Below are 18,978 nucleotides of genomic sequence, written 5' to 3' on the forward strand. Positions count from 1 at the left end.
GGCAAGACACATTTTCTGCAGCCCTGACTACCTACTACAACTCCCAGCGTGCAGTCTCTGTAATGTCACAGTAACGACACTGTCCTGCACTATAGAGCCCCCCATAAGGTGAGGCTATATGATCCTTGCTCGGTATATGGCACCCCTATAACAGGGTGCAGGAGGTCTGTGGGGACAATGCTCCCGGCAATGAAGAGGTTAACCGGACAGCAGAGGTCAGCAGGGCGCAGCACCCCAGAGAGCTGAGACCTGTGGGCAGACATTCAGATGGCGCAGCTATACAAACAGATGTGAGGTTATAACCTTGTCTGGAGCAGCAGAGCCGAAAAAAGGTGTCAGCTCCTCGGCCCTCCTGCCGGACAGCAAACACGGCTCAGAATGTGACACCTCCGGGGGCCCAGGACACACACCGCTCCAGGACCCCCTACTCCAACACTGATGGGCTTGTCCTGTATTCTAGGGGCTTACAGCTAAAATGGTCAATCCATACACTTACCAGGCCTAAAGTACAGTATAGTGTCGGGGGGGGGGGGGGGGGGGGACCTTGGCTCTCCAGCTGTTGCAAAACGACAACTCTCATCATGCCAGGATAGCCGAAGCCAGACATGATGGGAGTTGTAGTTTTGCAACAGCTGGAGAGCCAAGGTTCCCCATCCCTGGTATAGTGGTAAGTGTATTTTCCACAGCGCTGCCCTGCAGGCTGTCTATAGTTAGGACCAAGAGGTGACCTGTAACTTTACAATAAGTGACTTGGAATGGTGGACGCTCAGTGCACATACATACATAGTGGTCACCACATGCGGAGTACCGGCCGTCTCTGTGGCTCATGTGACCTCAGTGATCCGGTATCCCAGGGACAGAGGCCGCTGCATTACATGCGATGACTCAGAGGGATGTTCTGCAGAAAGCGTTATGTCTACCTGTGAGGGCACCTCCAGGTCTGTGTGAGAGCGTGCGTCACCGGGGGATGGGCTGCGCAGCGTGTAACGCACATACGTGTAGGAGATGCCGCGTCCTCTGTGCGCTCCTGGGTTCCCGCAGTTCCCTGGCAGCATTTCTTTCCCACAGTTCCTGAGCCGGGGCCATGTGAAAAGCCAAAACACACTATTTCCTCGTAGTTCCCGGATCCTGAGACGTCAGGGCAGACGCTGTGTTTACCAGAGATTATATACACACACACACACACATATATACATATATATATATATATATATATATATATATATATATATATATATATATATATATATATATATATATATATATATACACACACACACACACAGAGCAAATACCAGAGGGGGACCCAGCACTGCGTCTATTTCACTAGATAACAGAATACAGATGTGAATGGAGACGACACAACACGAGACTGTACAGCAGGGATGGGGAACATGCAGCCCTTCAGCTGCAGCAAAACTACAACTCCCATCATGCCTGAACAGCCTTTGGCTTTCCAGACAGGATGGTAATTGTAATTTTGCAACAGCTGGAGGGCCAAAGTTTCCCCATCCCTGCTGTATGGGGAATTAAAAAATAAGGGTCTGTTTTACTTTCCTCAAACAGCGCCCCTCTTGTCCACAGGCTGAGGCTGGTATTGCAGCTGCAGGTAAAAAATGGAGAAAACCTTAAAGTTCTCTAAACACATGGGACATAAGGCATCTCTCTAATCTAACACCAGCCATACATACACATTAAAGCTGGTCAAACCAGATTAATTTAGCGGGATCAGCTGATCATCTAATGTGTACAGTGGTCTCCAGACTCTTCCCTGAGGACAGATGCTGGGGGGAGAGCAGGATCAGCTGATATTAATGGATTCTGGTAGCGGCTTTCTCCCCGCTCTGAATACATGCACGCTCAGCTTAGTGCAGTGAGAATAGGGGGGTATGGAAGGAAATTAAGAATCCATGGCCAGCTTAAAGGGGTTATCCCAAGAGTAAGATGTACCCCCTTATCATCCACCTGCTTAGGAGTCACTGATCACCAGAACAGAGGTCAGGTGACCTCCCCGGTGAATGGAGTTGGAAATACACATGCTCAGCCCGCACACTGCAGAGCATTATGGTGCATTTACACAGACAGATTTATCTGACAGATTTTGGAAGCCAAAGCCAGGAATGGATTTAAAAAGAAGTGAAATCTCAATCTTTCCTTTATGACCTGATCCCTGTTTATAGTCTGTTTCTGGCTTTGGCTTCAAAGATCTGACAGATAAATCTTTCTGTGTAAACGCACCATAAGCTTGTTGGGGGATAACTGACCTCTGTACCAGTGATGGTAAGACCCCGCTGATCAGCTGGATCCTATGCATAGAGGAGAATCCACTGGTTTAAGAAAGTTATACAGATCAGTAATTTAATTCTATTTAAAAATCTGAAGTCTACCAGTACTTATCAGCTGCTGTATGTCCTGCAGGAAGTGATGTATTTTCTCCAGTCTGACACAGTGCTCTCTGCTGCCACCTCTGTCCATGACAGGAACTGTCCAGAGCAGCAGCAAATCCCCATAGAAAACCTCTCCTGCTCTGGACAGTTCCTGACATGGACAGAGGGGGCAGTAGAGAGCACTGTTTTAGACTGGAAAGAATACACCACTTCCTGCAGGACATACAGCAGCTGATAAGTACTGGTAGACTTCAGATTTTTAAATAGAAGTAAATTAAAAATCTGTATAAACTTACTGAAACCAGTTGATTTGAAAGGAGAAGTGGCTCTTTTGCTAGAGTGCCCCTATAAGACTTCATGCACAGTGATGAAATGTGCATCTGTAATTTGTCCCCCACACTGTCACTATAGGGTCACACTGTGTCTAGCTTCACCCTATTACACTGTATTATGGAGGTAAGTGCATATTATAGAGGTAAGTGCATATAGTGAGTCCATGTGAGGACCGGCTGTGACTTGCTCTAGCACATGGATTTCTGATTATTGCAGCAGAACTGGGATGTGACTGAGCACAAAGGACTCCTGGTACTTTCCCCGGACGCCTGGACTCTGGTCTTATGACAGTGAGTGACTGCATGCCTGACATACCTCCGCACGATGAGCTCTGCACAATCTACATGAACAGTGCCGCACTCAATCACATGCAGTTATCATCAATAGGTCAGCACCAGGGATGGAGGTTACCATCTATAGCACCGACCTCCTTTGCAGCGATGTACACAGATAGCTGCAATCCAGCTGCAATGAGCGAGAGACCTGAAAGTAGTTTGATAACCTTTTACTATAGAGGGGACAGTGCCTCTGCAGGCGGAAGAAGGAAGTGCAGGCTGTCAGGTGGCAGGTAAGGTTACAGGACAGAACACTATGTCTGTTTGTGGCATTGGATAGGCAGCAGTGTTTACCCTACACCCGGCGCTGGCTGGCACGCCCTGCCAACTGCACGCAATATTAACACATCCTGGAAATCACTTGGCAGAACCGCAAACAGATCGTTCACCTGGAATCAGAGGAGATTTAAGGATTCGGAGAATTCACAATGAAGACGTCCAGGGGGGCCGACATAGTAAAAACTATCACCACGGCGTCCCTACTAACAATGACTCACCTGTAGTGAACCCAACAGAGTCTATCAGAGAACAAATCCTCATACTGGAATCACTCAGGGAACCTGCCAATCCCCTCCAGCTGTTGCAAAACTACAATTCCCATCATGCCTGGACAGCCGAAGGCTGATAACTATCCACCAGATATCTTACTGAGGGTTAGGGGGATTCAAGTGGAGAATATGGATAGGGGTTGTCACCATAAACTCCACCGATTCTTTTTTCTTTTAGAAAAGTTATATAGATTTGTAATATATTTCTATTTAAAAATCTCCAGTCTTCCACTACTTATCAGCTGCTGTATGCCCTGCAGGAAGTGGTGTATTCTCTCCAGTCTAACACAGTGCTCTCTGCTGCCACCTCTGTCCATGTTGGTAACTGTCCAGAGCAGGAGCAAATCCCCATAGAAAAACCTCTCTCCTGCTCTGGACAGTTCCTGACATGGACAGAGGTGGCAGCAGAGAGCGCAGTGTCATACTGAAAAGAAAACACCACTTCCTGCAGGGCATACAGCAGAGGATAAGAACTGGAAGACTAGAGATTTTTTTTTTAAATAGGAGTACGTTACAAATCTATATAACTTTCTGAAACCAGTTAATTTAAAAAGAAAAAAGTTTTTGTTTAAGTTCCAGGATTTAAAAATAAATAAATAAATAAATAAATAAAAATGGCTGCTTTCTCCCCCCCCCCCCAAAAAAAAAAAAAACAACAACACTCCCTCAGTTTGAAAGTAGTATTGCAGCATAGTACAATTGGAGTGAATGTAGTCAAGTTGTAATACAACACACAACCTGATGACAGAGGTGACACTGTTTTATGGAGAAGGCAGCCATGTTTTTCTAAGCCCCTTTAAATGACCCCCCTATGTGCCAAGTCAACGGAGAAGTGTCTGACTATGTGCTCTGCGATCTCACAACCTGCACCAGGATATCAAGGAACAGAACAATTCCTTTCAGTATATAGAGAGAAGTATAGAAGAGCAAGAAGAAGCAGCAGCAACCTTAGAATACAGCCTGGCACCTTCTATTACTATGCTGCAGCCGCCCCCCCCCCCTGCTATGAGAAGTAACTGGGTAGAATGGCAGCAGGGACGTCGGAGGTGGCATGTGATGGTGCTGGAGGCCAAACAGCCGCACGTGTGATGACTGCCAACAAAAGAATCTGGAACATTTCATCTGCAAACCGAGCGGATGGCAATGAGGGCAAAGACTAGCATCACCCGCTGAGCTCCTGTATATAGAGGCTGCATCCCCCTGCTGAGCTCCTGTATATAGAGGCAGCATCCCCCTGCTGAGCTCCCGTATATAGAGGCATCATCCCCCTGCTGAGCTCCTGTACATAGAGGCTGCATCCCCCTGCTGAGCTCCTGTATATAGAGGCTGCAATCCCTCTGATGAGCTCCTGTATATAGAGGCTGCATCCCCCTGCTGAGCGCCTGTATATAGAGGCGGCATCACCCGCTGAGCTCCTGTATATAGAGGCGGCATCCCCCCTGCTGAGCTCCTGTATATAGAGGCTGCCGTCCCCCTGCTGTGCTCCTGTATATAGAGATGGAATCCCCCTGCTGAGCTCCTGTATATAGAGGCGGCATCCCCCTGCTGAGCTCCTGTATATAGAGGCGGCATCCCCCTGCTGAGCTCCTGTATATAGAGGCTGCATTCCCCTGCTGAGCTCCTGTATATAGAGGCTGCATTCCCCTGCTGAGCTCCTGTATATAGAGGCTGCATTCCCCTGCTGAGCTCCTGTATATAGAGGCTGCATTCCCCTGCTGAGCTCCTGTATATAGAGGCTGCAATCCCTCTGATGAGCTCCTGTATATAGAGGCTGCAATCCCCCTGCTGAGCTCCTGTATATAGAGGCTGCATTCCCCTGCTGAGCTCCTGTATATAGAGGCTGCCGTCCCCCTGCTGAGCTCCTGTATATAGAGGTGGCATCCCCCTGCTGAGCTCCTGTATATAGAGGCGGCATCACCCTGCTGAGCTCCTGTATATAGAGGCGGCATCACCCTGCTGAGCTCCTGTATATAGAGGCTGCCGTCCCCCTGCTGAGCTCCTGTATATAGAGGCTGCCGTCCCCCTGCTGAGCTCCTGTATATAGAGGCTGCATCCCCCTGCTGAGCTCCTGTATATAGAGGTGGCATCCCCCTGCTGAGCTCCTGTATAGAGGCGGCATCCCTCTGCTGAGCTCCTGTATATAGCGGCCACATCACTCTGCTGAGCTCCTGTATATAGAGGCGGCATCCCCCTGCTGAGCTCCTGTATATAGAGGCTGCCGTCCCCCTGCTGAGCTCCTGTATATAGAGGCTGCCGTCCCCCTGCTGAGCTCCTGTATATAGAGGCTACATCCCCCTGCTGAGCTCCTGTATATAGAGGCTGCCGTCCCCCTGCTGAGCTCCTGTATATAGAGGTGGAATCCCCCTGCTGAGCTCCTGTATATAGAGGTGGAATCCCCCTGCTGAGCTCCTGTATATAGAGGCTGCCGTCCCCCTGCTGAGCTCCTGTATAGAGGCGGCATCCCTCTGCTGAGCTCCTGTATATAGAGGCTGCCGTCCCCCTGCTGAGCTCCTGTATATAGAGGCTGCAATCCCTCTGCTGAGCTCCTGTATATAGAGGCTGCATCCCCCTGCTGAGCTCCTGTATATAGAGGCTGCCGTCCCCCTACTGAGCTCCTGTATATAGAGGCTGCCGTCCCCCTGCTGAGCTCCTGTATATAGAGGCTGCCGTCCCCCTGCTGAGCTCCTGTATATAGAGGCGGCATCCCCTAGCTGAGCTCCTGTATATAGAGGGAAGCATCCCCCTGCTGAGCTCCTGTATATAGAGGCGGAATCCCCCTACTGAGTTCCTGTATATAGAGGGGAGCATCCCCCTGCTGAGCTCCTGTATATAGAGGCGGCATCCCCCTGCTGAGCTCCTGAATATAGAGGCTGCCGTCCCCCTGCTGAGCTCCTGTATATAGAGGCTGCCGTCCCCCTGCTGAGCTCCTGTATATAGAGGCAGCATCCCTCTGCTGAGCTCCTGTATATAGAGGCCACATCACTCTGCTGAGCTCCTGTATATAGAGGTGGCATCCCCCTGCTGAGCTCCTGTATATAGAGGCGGCATCCCCCTGCTGAGCTCCTGTATATAGAGGCTGCTGAGCTCCTGTATAGAGGCGGCATCTCTCTGCTGAGCTCCTGTATATAGCGGCCACATCACTGATTTTCCCCAATTCCTTCTTGATATCAGTGGGGTTCTAGACACCCCTACCCTAACCACTCAAAACTTTTCACCTGCCCTAAAGACCTGTCAAAAGTTATATGAAAACTATATCCTTTAAAAGGGGTAGTTCACAAAAAAAAAAAAAATCTTTCAAATCCAGTGCCAGAGATTTGTTATTTACTTCTATTAAAATATTTCAAGCCTTCCAGTACTTTTTAGCTGCTGTATGTTCTGCAGGAAGTGGTGTATTATTTCCAGTCTGACACAGTGCTCTCTACAGCCACCTTAGTCCATGAAAGGAACTGTCCAGAGCAGCAGCAAATCCCCATAGAAAACCTCTCCTGCCCTCCAGACTGGAAAGAATACACCACTTCCTGCAGGACACACAGTAGCTGATAAGTAGTGGAAGACTGGAGATTTTTTTAAATTACATTACAATTAAATGACAAATCTCTGGCACTTTCTGGCACCAGCTGATTTGAAAGAAAAACATTATTGTGATCTACGCCTTTAAAGATTCAAACAATTTGTATCACACGGGGGTATAAGGACATCACAGAGGTGTCTGGGACTCAACAAGACATTTAAGGTGCAAGGACACCGCAATGGATCAAGAGTGGCATGGCAAAAGTTTGTTAAAGTGACAGTAACATATTTCATTGTAGAATCAGCATAGTCTCATGTGAATATTCCAAAGTAGAAGCTTTGTTCATAACAAGTTATGTCAGAAACTCTGCAGAAAAAGCACAGAGTGTACATGGGCTTAAAGGGTTAATTTAAAGGGGCACAGCTTTAAACTTTCCCGTGTACTTTAAGGTGATGGAAACGTACAGTATATACTAAAAAGTGCTAAAAACCATAGTTCTGCTCCTGGACAGCTGTCTATGTATGGGGCTGTGCCTCGTGCCGCACAATTACTGTCAATTTCCAGCACGTGTCCTGTGGAATAGCTGACATCTGAATCAGCAAGGGCTTGGCCGGCCGCACTGTACGCCGCCATCAGGCCAGGGCTCCCACATCCACTTTCTTATGCAAGGACATCACATGCACAGAGCAAAGTCTGACAAATCTAGTGCAAGGCCTGCCGGCTGAGGACAGATGTGTGATGTGACCTACATTGCATCATGCTGAGACTCACATTACCGGAGCAGCCGCCTGACACATCGCCCTGGGGGGCTGGCAGAAATGGGATCAGAAATGCAAAGTATACCATGTATATATTATACAAGGAGATATAAGAGCCTGGAGATGTTATTGGGTACCCTAACAGTGATCCCCCCCCCCCCCGCGCCCCAGACAGCAGAGCCCACCATGTCCCAGAGCTCATAGGTTTCCACCATTCACGTAAAACATCTAAGTTTGTGGAGGGAGGGAAAGCAGACACAGATCTTGTAGAATGTCACACCTCCGGGAAGGCAAACACCAGGCCAGGTGGTAAGTGCATTAAATAGCCGGCATGGTGGCACTGTGGTCAGCACTGCTACATTGCCCTGGGGTCATAGGGTCACTTTACAAGCTCTGCAACAATCCAGAAGAGAGATTCTGGTAATAAGTAATCTGTGATAGGCCAGTGGTGAAGAACCTGGGGCCCTCCAACTTTTGCAAAGCCACAATTCCCATCATGCCTGGATAGTCTTTGACGCTCCAGGCATGATGGGAGTTGTAGTTTTGGAACAGCTGGAGGGCTGCATATTCCCCACAATATAATATAATATAATATAATATAAATATATATATATATATATATATATATATATATATATATATATATATATAAACCATTGCTATAATGGATTTTTATGCACGTAAGTTGTGTGTGAATGTGCATTATAAATGGATTACAAGTATAGATGTATAACTGATTACTGACCACCCAATCTGCATAGAAATCATACAACTGCAAGGAAGGAGCGATGCAAGACCATCGAGGAGGCGGCGGAGGGGGGCGATGGTAGTGTCTACCTTCCTAATGTATATCTGGTGATCAGGCAGCACAAACGGATTGCCTGATCGATCATGTGGTGTTGGGTGGTAGCAAATCTTACAGCGGATCTGGGTCCCTCAGACATGCGACCATATAGATGGTTACAGCATACATACATTCATACACGTGTAGGAAACAGGAATTATGACAAATGCAAAATAAACAAAATAGTAAATAAAAAGTAATAAACAAGGAAACCGAACCCCACAACTTTTAAACCAGCAAATTCTTGAAAAGGTAAAACGGTGTCCTCAAACTTGAGCTGCGTTCACACAGCAAAGTTTTTACCTTGGAGAAATACATGGGAGATATTATACAACCTCAGATGACTTTGTGTGTGTGGAATAAAGAGCCATAACTTGCTCTGAAAAACAGCATGAGCATAGCCTAACAAGGGAATGGAGCAGTCATAGAAGAGATCCGAACAACAAACACCCAAATAAAACCGGACGCGGAGTAAATATCACATTCCGGATAAGAAAAACACCACAACTCCCCATCAGCGCCGGCTGAGCAGTTACGTGAATTTCAAAGTTCAAATAATGCCACAAACAAGTTATTGCCAAACTCAGAGACCGCGACGGCGCCTCATAACAAGTAGCAGCAGCAGGGCGATGTCTCCATCTAGTGGTCAGTACACAGAATGCAGCACACAACACAGAGATGACGCTCACATTTAGGGCCCTATTACACCAACAGATTATCTGACAGATTTTTTTTGAGCCAAAGCCAGGAACGGACTATAAACAGAGGACAGGTCATAAAGGAAAGATTGAGGTTTCTCCTCTTTTCAAATCTATTCCTGGCTTTGGCTTAAAAAAAAATAAATAAAAATCTGTCAGATAATCTGTTGGTGTAATAGGGTCCTTACTCATACAGACGCCCTATAGACTTTCAACATCTGAACTCATCTATGGTCTAATCCAAGGAGATATTCTTCAGAATGGATGAAAGATCTGTATGTATGAGCGGCTACAGCTTCTCACTACACTGTCTCTTGTTGTGGAGATTACTAGCTGGTATAGGAATAAAGTATGTACTATATAGTATCTCTGGTCCTGAAGGAAGGAAATGGTCTCTAGCGCCATCTTTAGGTTGTTACCCTGCAGTCACTAGAGGAGCTGATGGGCAGATACTTCTAGGATCTTTATTAGTGATAAGCGAATAGTGAAATATTCGAATATTCGATATTCGTACAAACATCTCCCGAATATTCAATCCCATTAAAGTCTATGGGAAAAAGTATTTGATTATTGAAAAACATCTATTCGACCACTTGGAGGTAAAAACGGAAGCTGGGGGATTTGAACGCTTATCGAATATTCGGCGAACTATTCGATAGATCAAATATATAAGAACAACACCTGACATATCCACTAGGTGGCAGCATTTTCAACGCTATATAACAGGGAGAACAGACTTGCTTTGCACTTCGTATAAGAATGTCTTGTAGTATAAAGGAAGGAGTCAACACTCTTATAAACCATGTCAAGGGTTAAAGGGGTTGTCCAGCGAAAATCTTTTTCTTTCAAATCAACTGATGTCAGAAAGTTATATAGATTTGTAATTAACTTTTATTAAAAAATCTCAGGTATCCCCATACTTATTACCTGCTGTATGTCCTGCAGGAAATGGTTAATTTTCAGTCTGACAGAGAGCAGGAGAGTTTTTTCTATGGGGATTCATAGAAAACCGAGACAGAATTCCTGTCTCAGCCAGAGTTGTCAGCAGAGAGCACTGTGTCAGACTGAAAATAAAACATTTCCTGCATGACATACAGCAGCTGATAAGAATGGGAAGGCTTTAGATTTTTTAATAGAAGTAAATTACAAATCTATATAACTTTCTGACACCATTTGATTCGAATGAAAAAGATTTTCGCTGGACAATCCCTTTAACACTCCTTTAATGCTGCTTCACAATCCTAAATGGCAAATCTTTCTGTATAAGTAGTGATGCATGCAGATTCATCCCCATCTGCAACTCTCCAGCTGTTGCAAAACTACAGCCTTTGGCTGTCAGGGCATGCTGGGAGTTGTAGTTTTGCAACAGCTGGCGAGCCACAGGTTGGGGAGCTCTGCCTGTAACATCCCAACAGAACTGCAATACTACAATATATGGCTCGTTCTAATTCTTCTGTGCCTATAGGGTGCGAAATAGTGCTGACTCCTGGAGGAAGAAAGGCTGAGGACATGCAGGAAGAGTCTGGGCTCCACATTCAATGGATAACAAGTACAAGTGTTTACTCTCTGGTCACCATATTACATAACACCTGAGAGGTGACTAAGACTGGTATCACACGTCAAGTCACATTACAACATGTATAAAGTCTTATTTCAAGGGGTTATCTAGGATTACAAGAAGCATTGCGACTTTCTTGCAGAAACTGCGCCACCCCTTGTTCTCAGGTTGTGTGTGGTATTACAATTCAGCTCTGTTCACTTCAATGGAACTGAGCTACGAAACAACCTAAATGGAGTACACGAGAAGTGCGGTTTTCTAAGCCCGGATAACCCCTTTAACAAGGGGCACTGAGTCCCAAGCATTGTACACTCTCACACTTTGAAGAGGTCTCACAGAGAGTTGCTTTGATGGTTTTCAGGATTCTAGTGTTGATCAACAGGATCTTTCCTCCATTCTTTTCTGCATCCTGGCATGGGCACCCCCCTGGTGTTTCATACATGCGGTGCCCCCTGGTGTTTCATACATGCGGTGCCCCCTGGTGTTTCATACATGCGGTGCCCCCTGGTGTTTCATACATGCGGTGCCCCCTGGTGTTTCATACATGCGGTGCCCCCTGGTGTTCCATACATGCGGTGCCCCCCTGGTGTTCCATACATGCGGTGCCCCCTGGTGTTCCATACATGTGGTGCCCCCCTGGTGTTCCATACATGTGGTGCCCCCCTGGTGTTCCATACATGTGGTGCCCCCCTGGTGTTCCATACATGTGGTGCCCCCCTGGTGTTCCATACATGTGGTGCCCCCTGGTGTTCCATACATGTGGTGCCCCCTGGTGTTCCATACATGTGGTGCCCCCTGGTGTTCCATACATGTGGTGCCCCCTGGTGTTCCATACATGTGGTGCCCCCTGGTGTCTTTTTGATTCCCTCTCAGTGTCTAGTATTGGTGGTCACACATGCTCAGTAGGTAGGTTCAAGCCGGACCCTCTTGTACACAGGTGGCACAGTGATCTGTATAATGTGCAGGCAGCCGATGTGACTAAGCACTAGAAGTGTGGATGGTTCTCGCCAACACTGAATGGAGAGGGAGTCAAAGGAACATTGAAGGCCAGTGCAATAACAACAGTTATGTATCATTAAGGTGGCACAATGACAGCCATGTACGACCAGGAGGGGGGCACGGCAGCTACATACGTCCAGGAGGGGGAGGGGGGAGACGGCAGCTACGTATGTCCAGGAGGGGGGGGAGACGGCAGCTACGTATGTCCAGGAGGGGGGGGGGGGGGGGGGAAGACGGCAGCTACGTATGAGGGGAGCACCGCATCTTTGTATGACCAGGAGGGAGTGTCGCAGCTATGTATGTATGTATTATCTAAACATGGAACAATAATTTCCTAAGGATTCCAATTGAAAACTTAAATCTAATTAATAACTGATCACAGGACTATCCCTTTAACCAGCGCCAGCCTGGCTCGCTATAATGTACTCACAATGGTAGCACCCAACATACATAACAGATGACGATGATCAGGACTCACCGAGAAGGGGGACAGCTGCTCAAACCAGTGTAGCTTTTGTAGTCTTCCTGGAAATCTGCAGGAGAATAAAACACAGGTGTGAATAGAGCCTCAGAGATGTGTAAGCATAGTGTCTGCATGGCCGGCAGATTTCTATAGGGCAGGGGTAGGGAACCTTGGCTCTCTAGCTGTTGCAAAACTACACCTGCCATCATGTCTGGACAGCCAAAGCTAAAGCTTTGGCTGTCCAGGCATGATGGGAGTTGTAGTTTTTCAGCAGCTGGAGAGCCTATGTTCCCTACCCCTGTGACAGGGGGATATACTTTCTAATAGCATTCCCCACAACTATATCCATAGTCGGCCCCTCTGGCCATCTAATCCCCCCTGTACCTGTGCAAAGCTTCAACTCAGGTTCATGAGATTCATCTCCAGCTGTATACAGATCGCCTCCTAGTGGTGACAATCAGAAGCTGTCTACCAGGGATCAGTGCCCAGCAGTGCTGTCAGGACCTCTAAGCTGCTAGTTACTTATAGAGGACGTGTTCACTTTAAGAGAATGATCCTCCGCCTGTTACGGTATAGGAGACTCTTGTTTTCCCATGTTTGCTCACATCTCACTTTCTGAGCTCGGATTTCCATAGAGCTTTGTATATTTACAAACTTACTGTATAGTATTATCCTGGATTTGCATACGCCACGGCGAAGGTGAGCGACTAAGAGGAAGAATTGTCTGCGCTTATAACAATACAGCTACGGTTTCAAGAAAGTGTTATATGGCCGGTATGTATAATGGCCACAAGTTGTCATACACAATAGATCCCAAAGTGTAAACTTTACCACAGACCTCAACAGAAGGCAGATTCTCATGTAGAATCTTGCATTTAAACTGGTACTCCGGCAAAACTTTTTTTCTTTCAAATCAGAAAGTTATATAGATTTGTAATTTACTTCTATTAAAAAATCTCAAGTCTTCCAGTACTTATCCACTGCTGTATGTCCTGCAGGAAGAGGTGTATTCTCTCCAGTCTGACACGATGCTCTCTGCCACCACCTCTGTCCATGTCAGGAACTGTCCAGAGCAGGAGAGGTTTTCTGTAGGGATCTGCTACTGCTCTGGACAGAGGTGGCAGCAGAAAGCACTGTCTCAGACTGGAAAGAATACACCACTCCCTGCAGAACATACAGCAGCTGATAAGTACTGGAAGACTTGACTTATAGGAGTAAATTATACACGTATGTAACTTTCTGACAGCAGTTTGAAAACAAAAAAAAAAAGTTTCGCCCAGTGCCCCTTTAACAACCCATAGATTGAATGATGACATCCCATAACCCTGGAAGATGGAAAAAAAGACTAAATCTCCATCTATTATTCTATATCATCCGGACCCTCTCAATGCTTCCTCCGCCTTCTACACTTATTCACACACTAAAAATGGCAGCGCAGGAACAAATATAGAATATGGATTCAGTATTTTCCACAAATAGACGCCATTATGGCTGATGTGGAATCAGAGGAGATATTTCTGTATGGGCGCACAATTTCCTTTTGATTAATCACTGGGAAAATGGAGATGGACGGCGGCGGCCGAGTACAGGATGGACATAGAGGTCACTAGGAAGATTAGGGAACTGTGTATATAATGATCCCCAATCTGTATATCCACAGATAGTGCATAACTACAACTCCCATCAAGCCCTGACAGCCAAAGTCATAATGGGAGTTGTAGTTTTGCAACAGCTGGAGAGCGGCAGGCTGGGGATCATTGTCCAGAGAGCGGCTGTGGTGATGAGATGGGACCGGCCGCTCCTATTATGTGTGCACAATAGTCAATGGGACCTTATTTACTGTACATGCAAAACAGGCTGGAGCTTATGATACTGTTATCTGGTAGATATTATACCACTCCATAGAGATGGACGTAACACATTGGGGAGATGTATCAAACATGGTGTAAAGTGAAACTGGCTCAGTTGCCCCTAGCAACCAATCAGATTCCACCTTTCATTCCTCACAGACTCTTTGGAAAATGAAAGGTGGAATCTGATTGGTTGCTAGGGGCAACTGAGCCAGTTTCACTTTTCACCATGTTTGATAAATCTCTCCCATTATTTCTAGGAACTGTCGCAGTTCTCCCCCTGGCCACTGGGTGTCGCTATAGGTTGATACCTTCAGAGATCACTTCTCAGTGGTCTCCTCCTCATGGTCACAGGCATGATTATAGTGTATAGATACCACAGGATTCACCATAGGTGATGGTCACTTCTCCTTTACTTGCCATCCCTGAACAGGTCACAGAGCATGCCCAGATGATCACAGCTCCACTCCCTGCATACATCACACAGCATGTCCACAACACTCTCCCAGAGAAGTCAATAGGTGAAGCTCACAACTCCCTTAACATCACTCTCTGCACACATCACAGAGCATGCCCACAATACTGCCCTATAGAGGTCAAGAGCTGATGATCACACCACATACGCACCATATCACACAGTATGTCTACAACATTGTCCTAGAGAAGCCAAAATGTAAAGGCCCGCACTCCCTTATCACCCTCTTCACAGATCACACCCACAATACTTTTCCATAGAAGCTAATAGGTGATGGTCACAGCTCCCCTAGTCCCCATCCATGCACAAGTCACAGAGCATGCCCAAAATACTCTCCTATAGACGTCAATAGCTGATTGTCACAGCTCCTCTCCTTCCCCTTTCTGCAAAAACCACACAGCATGCCCACAAAACTGTTCCCGAAAAGCCAATAGGAGATTGTCAAGGCTTCCTTCACATCACACTCTGGTCAAAGCTCTCTCCTTTCTTTCACAGGTCACAAAGCATGCTCCCAAAACTTTTCCAACAGAAGTCAACAAGCCCAGACTATATCTTCCTAATGTTCATGCTACTATAATGCATATTTTTGATCTGCCGTAGCCAAAACAAGATGGCCACCCTCCCCCCAAAAATAAATCTCAGCTATATATTTCCATCAAGCTGAATTAATGCGCAATATTTTATACCAAAGATGCACTTTTCCCATAATCAGCACAGAAAACCAGCGGTGCATCAGCCATAAACTGGAGGAAACCAGAGATACCAGTATGGGGTGGGGGTGGGGGGATAATGCGGGACCCTCCTCTGCAGGAATACATCCATCACATCTATTGGAGCAGAAAAGGCTGGAGGTCACCGAAGAAAAAACTATAAAAAGTTGCTTCTGGGTACAGAGACTTGTCCAGTACAATGACTCCATTGTTCACATCTCGCCCATGAAAAGACAATGATGAGAGTTGTAATGAAGTCAAGCTTCTCGTATATAAATAAGAATATTAGCTTTGTGTATTAACATAATTCACGGACGGCTCGGGGGACGGAAAAGCTGCAGATTTGGGCAAGTAAGCCCTAAACCTTATAGCAGACAAGGCCAGAGGAGCGACTACAGATCCCATTCACATCAATGGGAGCGGAGCTGCAGTTACCTGGTGTATGGAGCGGAGGCTTCTGGTTCTGTACATTTCTTGCGCTGCGTTTACACGGAACGATTTTCGTTAGAAATTTCTCAATAGTGATCACATTTGAGCGATAATCGTTCCGTGTAACCACAGCAAGCGATCAAGCAACGAGCGAGAAAACGTTCATTTGGATCTTTCAACGTGTTCTCAAATTGTCGTTTGAAAATTCACAGATCGCTTCGTGTAAACTGTCTTTCAAAGATTCACCCTGTGTGAAATATGGGCTTAAGGGATCTTAAAAACGATCGCAATAACGATTTTTTCTTACGAATTTTCTAACTATTTTTCTAACGATTTATTCGTCTAAATGCTGATCGATATAAAAACCAAATCGTTGCTTCAAAATCGTAAAACGATCAATTGGGCGAATTATCGCATCATGTAAATGCAGGATCCTATTACACAGAGCGATTTTAAACAATTAAGAACTAATGCTGCGTTTACACTAAGCGATAATTCGCCCAATTGATCGTTTAATGATTTTGAAACAACGATTTGGTTTTTGTAACGATCAGCGTTTAGACAAATAAATTGTTAGAAAAATCGTTATTGCGATAGTTTTTAAGATCGCTTTAGCCCATCTTTCACATAGGGGGAATCTTTGAAACACTGTTTACACGAAGCGATCTGCAAATTTTTGGCGAACGATTTGAGAACATGTTGAAAGATCAAAACGACAATTTCTCACTCGTCGTTCGATCGTTCGCTGTGTTTACATGGAACGACCATCACTCGAATGCGTTATTGCGAAAATTTGAACGATAATCGTTCCGTGTAAACGCAGCATTATTCCTTCTGATCCCAGCAAAACAAAGGACAATGTGCAATTACACGGAACGATTAGTGAACAAATGCGGAACTACAGCGAACGAATGTGGAATTACAGCGAATGGTTAACGATAATTTTTGGTTTGGATCTAAAACAACAATCAAAGACCCACGAACGATTTTTCGATAGTTGTCTGCAACTACACAGAACGATTATCGTTTAAATTCGAACGATATAACGATTTTTCGCTCGATAGTCCTCCCGTGTAATAGGACCCTTAGACTTTGGTATTGTGGCTGCCAAATGCCTGCAGTTCGCCAATCATCCGCTATCAATCGCCTATCCTAGCCATATTACCCCAAGAAACCCCATACACTATGGACAAAAAAATAGCCCAACGTTACGATTTCAGACAGCTACCTTATGTGTATGGGAGGTCTCAAGATGGGGCAAAGGAGGATCGGGCAAAGAAGGATCGGGCATGCTGAATTGTTGTGCATGTATATGTTTTTTTTTTTTTTTTAAACTAGACAAGCGCTCGGCTGCTACTCAAGTAGTAAGGCTATGCTGGGAGTAGTAGTTTTGGCTGCATAGAGCGGCCCTCCCCATCAGTGGTCACCTCTGCTATGGTCAGGAGTACATACACACCGCCAGTCTGGTGGTCCTTTAAGAAAACAAGAGAGTAAGCAAGACAGTGATACGTCCGAGTGAGTCGGGTATCACGGCTGAGATGACAGAATCAATGGTGTATTGTATACAGTCATCATATGTCAGCTCAGCGCGGAGCAGAACAATGATAAATGGCCGTGTTGACTCTGTCCATCGATCGGAAGTGTGCTTCCCTATTGACTATTGTTTGTACAGAGAAGCCGCGTCCTGGTTATAGTAGCCACACACCGAAATGGGTAACTGGCATCAAACCTGTGCCCTGTAAGCAATATGGTGGAAGAATAGAATATGGAATATGCAGAATATGGTGGACGAAGAATAGAAAGTATCACTACACCAGCTATGGGGAACCCGCAGCCCTCCTGCTGTTGCAAAACTACAATTCCCAGCATGCCCGGACAGCCAACGACTGCAGGTTCCCCATAGCTGGTGTAGCGATACTTTCTAGTCAGTTTCCCATGAAGCATTGCTCCATACACCGGCTGGATCTCCTCAATAAAAAAAAAACAGTGCAACAATAAATACACTTGTTAAATAAACTAAAAGGCAAAAAAAAAAAAAAAAAAAAAAAAGTAGCACAATAGGTGTAGCTTCACTTCCTATCCACTAAAGAGGAAGATGAACCCACCTAGCAGGGTAATCTACGATTCAAGATAAGCGGAGCGACTTATGTTCCATACAGTTAAAATATTTATCTGATGGAGCTAAAAGTCAAGAGAGAAACTTAAAAACTCCACCACGCCTGCTGGGCAGAGCGCACACTGACCGCGCTTCACACGTCCGCACCACCAGAAAAAGCAATTGTCACCTCTGTGACAAGTATGTGTGCGCTGTGGCCTGAAAACCTCATGGCCTTGCTGACTTGACGCGTTTTAGTGTATAACAAAAAAAAAGGGTGGAGGAAATACGTCGAGGAATTTTCGAACGTGCGAGCCGTGCGGAGCCAAGACCAAAACATAACCTATGGACCGCGGCTGAGCAAGAATACTAGTTTTTCTACACGTGATATATAGAAGGAGGGCATGGACTAAGATCTTTGTGGTGGTGGGGGATATATATACACACACACATACAGTGGTAACTTGGTTTAAGAGCATTTTGGTTTAAGAGCTCACAGTTTTTCAAAATTGTGACTTGGTTTAAGAGCATTGCTTTGGTTTAAGAGCTCCCTGTACTGGGTGGGAGCATGAGTGGAGGAGGGGTATGGTCTGCATAGCAGGGTCTACAGCCCTGTACTCTGACCCAGGAAGTCTCCCTCACCTTCCAAATCATAACAGATCCACATCAGGCTGGGGCTCACATCAGGGGACAGGACTGTGGGGGTAATCTCTCCATAGCTGTAACCCCTCTCTCCCCGGACAGAGAGCGCTGCATGTATGTGCCCACATCTGTCCTGCTCCTTCCTTCATGCTCCCTGCAGTCTCTGTCCGCCCTTGTGTTTCCCATCCTTTCCATTACTGTACAGTTACTTATAATATTACATATTCTGCTGTTTCTGAATGTTTGTTTCATTAGTTTTAGTGTTCACTTAGTGTGGAACCAATTGTCTGCATTTCTATGATTTCTTATGGGAAAATTTGCTTTGGTGTGAGAGTGGATTTGG

General features: G+C 46.0%; 1 protein-coding gene across 1 annotated transcript in view; it reads right to left on the reverse strand.

Moving 5' to 3' along the window:
* GNG12 (G protein subunit gamma 12) overlaps positions 1–18,978 on the reverse strand; it is a 53,009-nt gene that overhangs the window by 12,503 nt on the left and 21,528 nt on the right. The window contains exon 2 of the mRNA XM_069981414.1: positions 12,450–12,504. The gene's annotated coding sequence lies outside the window, so the exon portion shown is untranslated. The remainder of the gene's footprint in view (positions 1–12,449; positions 12,505–18,978) is intronic.

This window comes from Dendropsophus ebraccatus, chromosome 8, assembly GCF_027789765.1.
Source record: "Dendropsophus ebraccatus isolate aDenEbr1 chromosome 8, aDenEbr1.pat, whole genome shotgun sequence".
Lineage (NCBI taxonomy): Eukaryota > Metazoa > Chordata > Amphibia > Anura > Hylidae > Dendropsophus > Dendropsophus ebraccatus.